Genomic DNA, 13969 nt, shown 5'->3' with positions numbered 1-13969 from the left:
CCCAAGTTAAAAAAATAAGCCAATGGCTTTCATATTCTAGCAATATGTCATGGTTCAAACATCATGTAACAATGAGAGGAAAACAGCTATGACAGTGCCTACTCATATTCTACCATAGCACTTACTACTACTGTTCTCATATCAACTCTAAGCAATAACATGCATTGTTATAAAAATCTTGTAAACGAGAGTAACATATAGCAATCATGATGTTATGCTCATAATATGTATTCTAACAATCATTAGATGCCAATTGTTCTCATATCAACTCTAACAATAACATGTGTGGTCATAAAAATCTAGGAAATGAGAGGAACATATAGCAATGATGTGGTTATAGACATGCTATGCATTCTAAATTTGTAACAAATGAACAGGCAGTCGTATTCATAAGGTAAAGATGAGATGAGATAGAACAATTACACAACGATAGATTCCACCAGTATAGGCAGCCAATCTGTGCGTCGACCGCGTAAACGATGCCATCATGCACTATAGCATCAGACAGAAATGTTGCCTCAACAGGATTGATGATGATCCATAACCATGTATGGCGACCGGATTCCAGATAGACTAATCCCATGTTGAACAAGGCAATGAGCTTGTAATCCATGTAGTCTTCTGATGGTGTGGGCACTTCGCAGATTACAACTTTCTGCAAACAGAGGTCGAGCCAAAAGCTTGACGCGTCTCGTGCGTAGTAGGCAGGAGTGTCCGGCGGGCCGCGAGGCTCGATGGCGGCGGTATCCAACGATGGAAGGGTGATCTCTCGCTGGGTGTAGATATCCACGAGACGCCACGGACTACCGGTGTGGTGGATGAGGACGATCCAGTTGGCCTTCATGCCCGCCCAGTAGTGGCCGCGCATGAAGGACAGGTGGACGGGTAGTGGTAGCATGTCGAGGGGCACCACGGCAACCTCCGTAGGATCGTCAAGTCGGTGTCTGGGCCACCTGCGAGGATCGGGCATCAGCAAGCAGGGTGTCTTGAAAAGAGCCGGCCGGTTGCAGACGAGTAGACGGTACAAAGACACCGAGCATGCGGCCAGACGGACGGTGCTGAGTAGGTCCATACGACTACAGATCTGCTCCAAGAGAACATCGGGGAGGGAATTCCAATCGCAGCTCTGCGTGTCAGTCGGTTCTGCCATTGGGGTTTTCGGTGCCTGCGAGCCAGCGGGGAAGTGGATTCGGGCGGGCAAGCGAAGAAGATTCTCCTCGTGTGGCCGAGCAGTGAGCGGGGGGATATGGTACGCGCGAGCTACCAAGGAAGATGGCATGGGTGGGCGAGAAGTGAGCGGGGGTAAATGGTGTGCGATCGATGATGGGGAAGAGAGGAGGAAGAAGAAGAGAGGAGGAAGAAGAGTGGAAGACAGGGAAGAAAGTGCATTAAATCTCAATTCTACTAGTACTACTACCACAGGATATACCGTCCTTCGGAGTGTAAATAGTTACACCGATGACATGTGGGTTTACCACAAGAGGGCCCATATATCAGTTAATGGAGGACAGAGGTGCGTAGGCGTATTTGCGGAAGCGTGCTCTACTGGCAAACATGATGGCAGTACTGGGTAAGGCTGATTTAGTAACACCAACACGCTGGTTCAACTTATTAATTACGTGTCCCATCTGCTGCAACGTGTATTGTCACTTCACTGTGAAGACTAGTTGAATAGTTCTCTCTAACCGAGATGGGGAATAATGGATCGTGAAGACTTCCTTTCTACAGTATCCCTATGCCTCTACGCTCACTTCACTCATTTTGCTCCGTACCTAGTCACTTGTTGAAATCTGTAGAAACACAAATACTCCGTATTTGGGAACAGAGGGAGGCTTTTACTCCGTACTATTTGGGAACAGAGGGAGTATCACCATATGGAGGGAACAGAGGAAGCTTGAAATATGAACATGTCAATGGGAGGGAGTAAGCCCCATGCATGCATGCAACATGCAACACTCACACGTACACATGGACGCACGCAACACTCACGCACCCATGCGGCACACAGCACACGACGCAACACACACGCTCACGCTCAAGTGCTCAACCTACTCCCTACGTCCGTGAAAGACTGTACATTTAGAGATTTACACATTGACCAGGGCATAATTAACGCCCAAAAGTAGCAGACTTATGTGTGCATGCGACCATTGAGATAAGAAGATTAAATGAAGGCCGTTGCATGCTGTAATTAAGGATAGACATGTAGCCTATACCTACAGCACAAGTTGGTGCATTAGTCAATCAATATCGATTTAGATTAAAGGCTAAATGCATTGGAAGTGTAGATGTACATCATGTACTACACTCTTTGTTTTATAGCCGATGTACACTCTTTGTTGGAAGACCGAGGGAGGACACGTGCATGCACTCACATACACAGCCAGGGTGGTTCGCGCGCAAGGGTTGGACTCCTGTCGCACCTGCGTAAAGTTTTGTTTAACTGATTTCTTTGCTCTGGCAACTGACAGGTGGGACCCAGAAACCAGGTGACAATTTAACTAGTCAACAAAGTGCCACGTCGACTATGTGGCCGGTCAGTAGGGTGCAATACAGTGCTCTACGATGAGCTAGTGATCGTATAATCGCCGCAAAGATATATATAGTGACCGTAAAGAGCGTATTGTTACATACGTTGACCGCCAGTGTATTTTTCTCGTTTCAAATTAAGCCATATTAATCGGAAAGGACGCAGTATGGACTACTACTACTAGTACTCGTACTGCTCTGATGTGTCCCGTCAACTCGCTGAACGAGGAGAAGCTTGCTTACTACGCCTCTCCCTCGCCCACGCGCCCGTGGTTCGCAGGACGAGGAGAGGGTTTTGACTACAGCGCCCTCTCCCTCGCCCTCGCCCTCGCGGTGGACATGCAGCAGTTCAATCGGTGTCAGATTGCCAGAAGCATATTGTACTGTAGTATCATCATTGTTGGACCTTCCGAAGAGGCGAAGAGCCAAGTGCAAGGTTCACACGAGTACGAACTGTTGAACCTCCCAAAGAGGCGAAGAGCCAAGCGCAAGTATAGGAGTTGTCATCCTAGTAGGAGTGTACTACAACTATAGCGAACGATGCTACTGTATGATGCCGCCACGTCACGTATATCCAAAGCTGTGCCACCTTTTTTTCTCAAAGAGCGTGTTGGAGCCCGTGCAACAACCACACAAGTTGCACGTACACATAACACATTTACTAGTAATAAATTCTAAAGGACAAATGCCAGTATGCCACACAAGTTCATCTCCAATTCATGTGATAAATTTGTGCACGACTAGTCTACATATATTCATAGCGCTACCGTTCACAATTACCGTACTCCACTTACACGTTATAGATGGGCTACTTGTCCTCCTCCAGGTTCCAGTCCCAGGTGTTCTTCATGGATGGCATGACCCATAGCGGTGGGCAACGGGAATCATTGTCGCAGCTTTCTAGTCCGGTTCCACACGATGGAGACTCATCCAAGCTGAAGCGGCATAAATCAGGGATAGCGTGTCCCAGCATGTCGTTCATCCGGCGGTGCGCACTGAAGACACAACCATGCTTCATGAACGACAAGTGTCGTGCACGGAAGGTGGCATCCACTTCACAATGGGGTAGCTGTCCCCGATGAAAAGCGAGTACTCTCCAACAGTGTTCCTCGGCACCCACGTAGCATCACGGGGGTCGAACTCGGCGCCGTTCATCTGGTACACGCGGCATCCCAGATCTGGACACATGGCGACGTACATAGTCAAGGTCCATGCATAATAATGTTGTGCTCAAATATTGGCGGTCAGTAATACTGTGCAGCAAATAGTACTACTCCGGTATAGAGGAAGTAAAATAACCGGCTTATTATATATAGCCACTCTCGGCTACATGGATGAGATAGTAAGACATGGAAAAACAAAAATGGTGGCAGCTAGTGGGTTCAAGTCTTCAAGGGCCTAGCTAGCTATATGCGTCCTCCAAGGTAAAAAGTACTCCTACTAGTACTACAAAGTATACTACTAGTACAACAATGAAAGAGAAGGCGAGAGGGTTAAAAAATGGAATACCTGGGTAGATGGTGACGGTCAGATCGTGGTAGATTGTGTGACCATGTTGCACATGAGTGGTACCATGGGTAATGACTGCTAAGATAGTTGATCCCAATATGCCAAAGTTAGCTACAAGGTTCCAGGTTAGACCGAATCGCGGATGCAAATGCACATCCAGGATCGGCGATCTTATTTTGATCGGGGGATGACTGGTCCCTGCAAAATAATGGAGTACCGTTAGGGATTCAAATGATGGTTTGTGCATTCTATTTGTAATCTCCCATACCGTAGGATGGCAACCAGATGAAACAAGTCCCCTGGCTTGTCACCGCGAAGATGCGGCCTAGATGGCGCATGGCGTCTTCAAGCGTGTAGGGGTACAAATCTGCCGCCGCCAACATGCGCCAGCCTCTGCCGTTACTGCCTCTTGCACTGATGGCAATCCTTATGTCGAACACTGTCGTGGAATTCTCACGGCAGATGTCCTCGTGCAAGGACTTAGTCGTGGAGCCATCGCAGCTAGGAAGCTTAAAGGGGTTAAACGGGACAAGGAACACGAGGGTTATACTGGTTCGGCCCCTTACGGTGAAGGTAAAAGCCTACGTCCAGTTGAGGTGGTCTTACTTAGGGTTTCGATGAACAGGGAGCTTAATCGCTATGCCTGGCTATCGATCTGTTGTCTCCCGTCCTAAACCGCCACCGGGTCGTCCCTTTATATATAGAGGTTGTCGACCTGCGGCTCTCAGAGTCCCGGCCGGCTTATAACAGTATCCGGCTCGGACTCTTAACTACTCTTGCCTTACATTACAAGTCTTGCCATAACGGCGGTTTATCAATACGGGCCTTAAGCCGCCTCCGGGTCTTAAGCTCACTATTGATCCACCATCCTCAAGCTTGGTACTGGGCTTCACGTGCTGATACTTATGACGTAACCCGGCCCCTCCTGGGCGGGTGACTCTAATAGTTATATCCTCAACATTAGGCCCCAAGATTGATTTGAACCGGTTCATGTCAATCTTCAATCCCTTTGAGAGAAAATCTTCCGGCTTCTGCTTGTGCGAAGGTTATAACCCGCCGTGACGTCATCTTCTGGATTCCAGGTAACCCGCCATGACGTCATCTTCCATTAAATTCATTTTTTACTCTGTCATATCCCAACGGATCTTATCTTTAATGACCATCCCGAAAATCGAGGCATTTCTGTGGCAAGATAACCACGTCTTGGCCTCCTCATTTCTCGCGCCCATTTATCAGCCGTTCCTTATAAATAGGCCCGGCCAATAGCCTTCGTCACCCTTCTCCTCCATCGTCTTCCTCTTCTGACGCTCCAAAGCTCGAGCTCCGCCGCCGCCGCCGCGCCCCTTGTCTTCCTCGACCTCGGCCGCTGCATCACCCTGAACTGGTCCAGAGAAACGGCGGCCACCTCCGCATCTCATCAGCGCCAGTAAGTCCTTGCCACTCCATGCAGTAGATTCGCATTAGGGTTCTGTCGTTCTTCCCCTGTTCTTCGTAGTTCATCCCGAGTTCTTCACCGTTCTGCCACCGCGACCTCCTTTGATCCAGAAACTAGGATAGAACTCCTGCGGTAGTGGTTTCGCACTCATTTTTATGCTAGTAGATCCCATTTGTTCGCATAAAGACCTTGTTCTGAGCTCATGAACTTCTCTATATCAGCTTTCTAGGTCTAGAAATTTTTTCTTTCCGGACGATCGTTTGATCCAAAATAATCCCTGCAACCTGTGAAACCTGTTTGTACAACACTTAGACAAAAACCTGCATCTGTTAACCATGGCGGCTCATATCTCCGGCTTAAAAGAGGCCATGCGCTGTGAAATTTCCGGCTTATTCATGATAGGGTTTTAAACAACTTGAATTACTTATGATATCCACAGCGGCTTAGATAACCCGACACACTTAGCCATATATCGTTAGGCCCCTTCATAAGCCGCCATCTTGAACACTGAACTGAAATCTTCCTCCGGCTTATATTTGAACCGGACATTTTCTTTCGTCATAGGCTTTCGTCTTTCACCATGCCGCCCAAGGCTCCCAAGGCACCCATTACGTGCAACTGGATGAGATCCAATGTCACTGATAATACTTTAGATGACTTTGTGAAGACGGGTTACCTGCCTAAGAAGGAGGTCATGTCCTATCGTGCCCCTGACCCGTCCGAAGAAAGGCCTCAACCAAGAGACGGAGAGGTGGTTATATTTGCTGATCACATGAGCCGGGGCTTTGCTCCTCCTGGCTCAAAATTCTTCAGAGATGTTCTGAACTTTTTCGATCTGCGACCTCAAGACATTGGACCCAATTCCGTGTCGAACATTTGTAACTTCCAAGTATTCTGCAAGGTGTACCTTGCAGAAGAGCCCAGCCTACTGCTCTTTAGGGAACTGTTTTATCTGAACCACCAGAACGAGTGTGCCAACGGGCCTAGCTTGGAACTTGGCGGAATTTCAATCCAATGACGGAGAGATTGCCGTTTTCCTTATGCTGAACCGCCAAGCCACCCAAAGGACTGGAACCAGACATGGTTCTACTGCCAGGATACTTCTCCGGCTGATGACAACCCTCTGCCCGGCTTTCGCGCCCTGCGTCTGGAGTCAAATCACCCCCTGCCAGACAAGTTATCTCAAGCTGAGTGCCAACCGCTTATCCCCACCATCAACAAGATTAAAGCTCTTCTGGGAAACGGCCTTAACGACGTTGATCTGGTCCGGGTCTGGATTGCTTGGCTGGTGATTCCCTTGAGCCGCCGCCCCGGCTTAATGTGTGATTACACCGGCCGGAAGGATGATCCTCTGCGGCACAGCCCCAGCGACTTACCTGAAGACATCGTTGACGACATGACCAAGTCCCTTCTGAACGAGAGCTTAGCAGACTGCGGGCGGACAGGCTTAAGTCCCTTCTGCAAAGCTAACCTGGCTCCGGCGGTAAGCTACTAATCTGAACACCTTACCTTTCTTTTAACAATTTTCATCTCTAACTTCAAGGAACCTTTGTTGTATTTTTTAGGCTAATGATAAGTTCTGGAAGGTCAGGTATGACCATGAGGCCGCTAAAAAAGCCAGGAAGGTCAAAAAAGCCGCCAGGAGAGCCGCTCCCTGCAAGAAGGGGAGTAAGCCTAGCGCTTCTGACCTGCTTCAGTTAGACGACACCTCCGAGTCAGAGGTAGCCCTTGATTCTTCAGGTTCTTCTTTGGTTCTTTTCTCTGTTCTTAACCACCTTATTGACATTGATTATCAGCAGGAGGACACCAGAGTGAGTAACCCGGTGATTGAAGAGGTAACTATACTTTCCTCCGACTCGGACCCCTTGCCAAGGCTGAAAGTCCGAAGAGTAACCCGGAAAGTAAGATTTTCCCATCCTTTAGCTTATTAAGATCCTCAATTTCTTTTGAAGCAACAGATTCATGAGAGCCGGAGGCAAACCCGGGCCAGCAAGGATGCAGACCTCTCCTCCGGCTTACCCGAAGCATCAAGGAAGCGCCAGACCGAGGTTATCTCCAACTTATATCCTTTTCATCCTTTGGCGGGCATCACTCGCCAACCACTCAATTCTTCTGATTCAAACTATCAGGAAACTTCACCTTCCTCCGGTGACTCCATGCAATCTAACTTGCCGGCTTTCAAGAATGCACCCGGGTAATGATGATCATCTTATTTTGTGCTTATCTTACTCATGTTTTTGCACTAACCTTTTGACTTTCAGCGCACAAGCAAAGCTCAGCAAGCGGGCAAAGAAAAGTCACCCGGTCGAAGAACCGGTCTTGACTGAACCCAACACCTCTGCTTCTGAGCCGCCGTCTGCACCAGCTCCAGAAACCACCGCTCCAACTGAACAACAAGCAATGGAGAGTTCTGACAACCCGGAGATCCCCAGCTCAGCTCAACCGGCCGATGACCCGGATGTGGTGATTACCCGGACCGAATATGTTGAGCCGGGAAGACCCACTGTGCTGGCCAGATGCTCTGCTAAAGAAGAACTGCTGGAGCGCCGCAGGGCCAGACTGGATATCACTGACTATGCTAACTTGAGCATTGGAGACATAGTTTCTGGTTATATTAGTCAAGTGCACAACAGTCGGGACCTGGAGATTGACATGGTGAAGCAGATAGATCAAAAATCTGAGGTACAACTCTCTTGCTTACTCCATAGTCATCCTTACCATGCTAGCCCCCAAGTCTATTACTTATGATAGAATATGTTGTAGACTTAACTTCCGGCTTACCTTCATGAACCAGCACTTATAAATAGAATCTTTCAGCATACATTAGCCCCCAAGTGCCAAGTGTCTTTGCTTGCAAAGTGCTTGGGACTTTAATGTTGCATGATAACCACTCAAACTGTAACCCGGAATTTGTACAGGCTGCCTGCAAGAAATTTGAATCGGAAATCTCTGAGCTGAAAAACCGCCCGAAGACTCAGGAAACTGAGACCCGGAAGGCCAATGCCAAGTTTGAGTTCAGTGTTGCTGCACAAGAAAAACTGAAGAAAAAATTTGAAACAGAAAGAAAAACTTGGGCCGACGAGAAGACTTCCTTGCTCAGCCGGGCAGAACAAGCGGAGGCTGCCCTTACTGAAAGAACCGCTGAACTCTCCGGCTTAAAACACCATGTGTCACAGATGGTCTCCGCAATCTTTGGTAAGTTATTCTGTAAGCTTTTAACAAGTTTACATTCTTCATGTCTCATAAGTCCCATCGTTGCCATCAGCTCACCTGACGTTATTATGCAGGTCCCAGAAGCTCCAATCTGAATCAGAACGTGCTGACCAAGCTGAAGGCGGTTTACACCTTGGTGGAGCAACTCTACACCGGGTCACAACGTGCTTTAGCCGTTTGTGGCTCTGTCCAATGAGGTTCCCACTCACCTGGCAGACGTACTCAGGCGGCTTGCCGTACTTCCTCAATGCTTCCAAGAGCTGAGACGGGCTTCTGCAAGAGCCGGAGCTATAGCTGCTCTGAGCCGGGCCAAGGCGTTTCTACCGGAACTAGACCCGGCCGACATCGCTCTTGGATACCCCAGCTTGAAGGAAGATGGCACCCCCTTTGACCAGAAAGACTTTGCTGCCTGTGTGCAGAGCGTGCGCCCGGTGGCCACCTTGATTGGGAATGACACCGACCTTACCAAATATCAGCCGGGCTATGACGCGGAGAATCAGAGGATCCCCACTCCACGCTATGAAGCAATCAGCCTGATCCCTCCGACTCGTAAGCATACCTTTGCTCCAGAAGTTGACCCAGCCGGGTTAATTGACGACGAGGCTCAGTTTGAAGCTTTGAGCGGCATTGACTGGAAATCATCAACCTTCTAGGTCATGGAAACAGCCAGAGGAGCGGAGAGGGATGAGCCGGGAGCTTCAACCCAACAAGCACCTTGATTTCTTAGGCGGCTCATCATGGCACCTTAAAAACAATGCCTCACCTTTTGGACTCGGGAGTCTTGTAATAGAGTAGGACAAACACTTAACTTTGTCGTGCCATCGTGCACGTGTAGAATGCTTAAGTCCATTGAATCTGCTCCTTTATATTCCTCCGGGTTATGTTCGATCATCTACTTTCCTTAAGTTAAAAGGCTGTCTTTAATTGTCCTGCATAGAAAACAAATCACAAGTCTCTGGGCGCTTACCGCACTGAGAGTCATATACCTTACATATAACCCGGAATATGAACCAAAGTCACCAAAGACCGGCCCTTAATTATATCCTCGAGGTAACCATAATAGCATACTTACAAGCCTTCAAGTATACTTCCGGTTTATGTAACCCAAATAATGAGGTTGAGAACTCAACTCCGGTTCCCCAGCATCGATAATGCTTATTGTGTGCTATCAACATTGTTAATCAAAGTTAAGCCGTCGGAGTAAGAACCTGTCACGACCGGTTTTCCAATAAAAATATTTATTGAGAAATCGATCCCTTTTTCGGACCAGTAGAGAAGAATCCTTCTCTCTGGTAGACAAAATCTTGATCACAGAAGAAAAACCAGGAGTACTGAATATAATACAAGGTTGAGCGGAGACTGCTCAACAATCTATTACAAGCACGCCAATAATACTTAAAGGCGGATAGGGTGGCATAACTACTAACTCACAATAAAAGCGGTGGTGGGTATATCACAGTGAAGTGGGTGACATGACTCCTGAAACTAATAGCTCTTCGAGCGTCGGAGTGAGGCTCGAGGATACTTATTGTGGGTGGCAGAAGCGTATATAATACAAGTGACCAATATCCAGGATCGCACGGGACTGACTGGGACTCCTCTAGGCATCGGACTCACTATCAAACTCTTCATCCATGAGATCGCCTTCGTCAACATCTGGCCAAATCAACAAGCCAGGTGAGTACTATGAAAGTACTCGCAAGACAGTTCGGACATAAGATATAACAAATGCAAACATGATGCGTATGAACAGATTAACAAAGCGCACTCAGACAATGAGATAGCAATGCATGGGAAATAAAAGGGAAGTCAGGCGGTAGTCCTCCCGAAATCCCAAAGTAATACTGAAGGCCAATCGAGTGTCTGAATGACTCCTCGAAAGGATACAATAAAAACAACAATGCCACAGTCGGGCGTCAAGGCGACACCACATAAAGGGCTTATAAAGGAAAATAAACAACGGTGCGTGCCACAGTCGGACGTCTAAGCGACATCACATAAAGGGCTTATATCAAAAAGTAAATAACGAGCATGCCATAGTCGGACGTCTGAGCGACATCACATAAAGGGCTTATATCAAAAGTAAATAACGAACGTGCCACAGTCGGACGTCTGAGCGACATCACATAAATGGCTTATATCAAAAGTAAATAACGAACGTGCCACAGTAGGACGTTTGAGCGACATCACATAAAGGGCTTATATTGAAAGTAAATAACGGGCGTGCCACAGTCGGACGTCTGAGCGACATCACATAAAGGGCTTATATCGAAAGTAAATGACAAGAGTGCCACAGTCGGACGTCTGAGCGACATCACATAAAGGGCTTATATTTCACAATTTAATAATTCAGTAGTTCATGAATTTAAATCATTGCAAGGAAATATCCAGGTACGGGATAAATAAAAGGTTAGTCCAATCCACATGAATAACAATTCAACCAGGTTTACCACTCAAGCTTGTTCACCGGGGATTTACCACGAGGATTGACATAGGTATGGATATGCTGGCCATGGTCCTTGACCATGCACACGATGACTCGGAAGGATTTGACTCTGCAGAGTTTGTACTTTAACCACAGCCAACGGATTTCAGTAGTCACAGGGACTAGTTCCGTTTACGGTGTTTTAGGAGAAACACATCTAACCAGTACACACCCATTCAACATTCCGATGCTAGGAATCACCCTCGGCAACGTTCAAGAAAAACTTTGAGACGGGGAGGCTACAACCTCGCGTAGCATGGGATCAAATTTATATACGCGCGCTCTAAGGGGTGCCCCCCTCTCGGTCCCAACCGGAAACACCCATGCCCCCTGACCGGATGACTGGCTTTAATCCAGGGCCATGGAACCCTCATCCCGGCCCCTCTATTTGGTGTGTACACGGAAAAGGTTAACAACTTACTAAACCGTATTCTTTGCAGAAAACATGTGGCAGCACGAAAGGGGAAGAATGATAACGTGACTCAGTCCACGTTAACGTTGGAGTTTATCGGATGACGTAAGACTGGCATGCTACAACAATACCATCTTACTACCTTTCATGTCATCACATGATCAGGTCATCTCTCATCAAAGATCACGGTAACTTCGAAACACACGGTCAGTTGCCTTGCATGCAACGTAATACTCACCGATGCTCATATGCCATGCACAAACCATTCAAGCAAACATGCAAAACACCTATCATATCAAAGGTTCAAACATGCTTGCCTGGTTCGGAGAAGTCGGAGTCTAGCTCGGTGAAGTTCGCGGCTCCGTCACCTCCTCCGGAACCTACGGCATAACGAAACCGTATACTAACGTGAAAATCATTGCGTGAATAAAAATTGTTCCAAATTTTTTCCAAATAAATACTATAAAAAACTAGACAAAAATACAAGACTGTCAGAAAAAGAGTCAATCAAAAATCCTCTTTTATTAAAAATTTATAAGGGTTTTAGGTCAGGGACTGATCTGTGATGAAACAGAAAAGAGCCAGGGACTTGTTTGAAAAACCAGAAAACGGTTCGGAAAGAAATTCGCCAGCCCAAAGGGAAAGCGCATTTTCCCGAAGGCGCTTTCAGAAAATGGTTCGAAGGGGGAAAAGAGAGAGACTGACAGGGGGGGGGGGGGTCCCACCCATTAAATCTCCCAACGGAGTTCGCCGGCGCCCGAAGGCTGCGGTGGTCGCCGGCGTTGAACCACGGCGAGGCCGGGAGATCGGAGGGTACCAAGAGGTTCAGGGTGTTCTTCCGCGTCGGTGGGTGGTGGACTTGGTCGCCGGGGAGCACCACGTCGACGGCGACACTTTCTCCGGCGGACGGTGGTTCGGGCGATGGTGGAGTACTCCGGTGGGTGCTGCAAACTCCAAATTGAAGCGCGGGTCAGAAGAGTGGATGCATTAGGAAGCTACTGGCAAGAGCTGAGAGGTAGAGGTGCACGCACGGGGGTGAATCGAGCTGGCCCCGTGGCAGGTCGAGGCGGCCGGAGTTGGGGAAGAAGGCTCCCTCGGGGCTCTTCCAGTGGCTTGGCGTGGTATTGGTGGAGTGCAGAGGCGGTGTGGGTTCGAGTTCGAGCTCGGGGCCTCCTTTTATAGGCGATCCGAGGGGGTGGCCGTGAACGGGGTAGCTCCGGCGAGCGATTACGGTGAGGCAGGGGTTGGGAAGGGGGTTTAGGTGGCTAGGCACCATCAGGGAGGATCACTGGTGCCGTTCCCCTGCTAAACTTCGATCGGGCTAGGCGTAATGCGCCGATCCTCGACGGGGCGGCCGTACGGGCACGGCGGCGGCAGAGAGCGCGCTCCGCGCCTAGCAGTTCACAACAACGGATGGCATCGTGCACGGGTGAGTGGATGGCCACGCGGCGGCCTCCGGTGGCTTGGGCGGCGCTGGACGGCGCCGTCCAACGCTGCGCCTCTCTCTGGCAGCCGCAAAGCCGCTGCTGCCGTCGCTCACGGGTGGCGCACCTCCTCCTGCTCGTCGCCGACGCCCGCAAACTTCCAGGCGATCGTGCGGCGCAAGGATAAGAAGGAGGGAACAGGGAGCAAGGCGCCACCATGGTACTGGCGAGATCGAGAACGAGCTCTGAAAAAAACGATAGTGGTTTACTGAAACTGTTTAACTGAACTCTGAACATTGACAGCAACAGTGTCCATCAGGTGTTCGACGAAATGATTTGGCATGAAGAATTTTTTTTCTGGAGCTGGGACTTGGTGAGGTGACCTCTAAATGCATCCAGAGGCTGCCTGAATTTTCTCAGATTTTTAGGAGGAGAAAACAAATGAATTTCATCAAATTTGGCAAATAAGGTCCAAACTTGCAGCAAGTACAATTTGAAATATTTGAACTGGAGATCAGTGGATCTTCATGGATCCTGGTTGAGGGTTCAAAGGACTAGCTAGGGAAAATGGTTTGGAGGCAAAGCTCAAAGCAGAAGGGGTAGCTCCTTTGTAAATCTCCAAGAGCTAGAATAGAGGGCAGAAAATATTTTTGATAAGAATTAAATGGAAGAAAATTATGGGGAGGTTCCACTTGCTGGATTTGAAGTATATCATGACACAAAGATGGGGAAAGGCTTTTGGGAGGGGATTTCCACTTGGGTCATGACAAGAGGGATTTTTGAAAAAGGGAAAAGATCACACCAAATGCCATAGGGATATTTAAAAGATTTTCAAATATATATTTTTTTCCAAATGAAAAACATTTGAGCCAACATGAGATGAAAAACCTCCAAGACCAACAATCAAGTCTAGGATGAAACCAAACAAAACATTTGTCATAAAAAGGAAATTTTTGAGAGGG

The sequence above is a fragment of the Triticum aestivum genome, chromosome 7D (assembly GCF_018294505.1).
Source record: "Triticum aestivum cultivar Chinese Spring chromosome 7D, IWGSC CS RefSeq v2.1, whole genome shotgun sequence".
NCBI lineage: Eukaryota > Viridiplantae > Streptophyta > Magnoliopsida > Poales > Poaceae > Triticum > Triticum aestivum.
Note: the sequence above shows the minus strand (reverse complement) of the source record.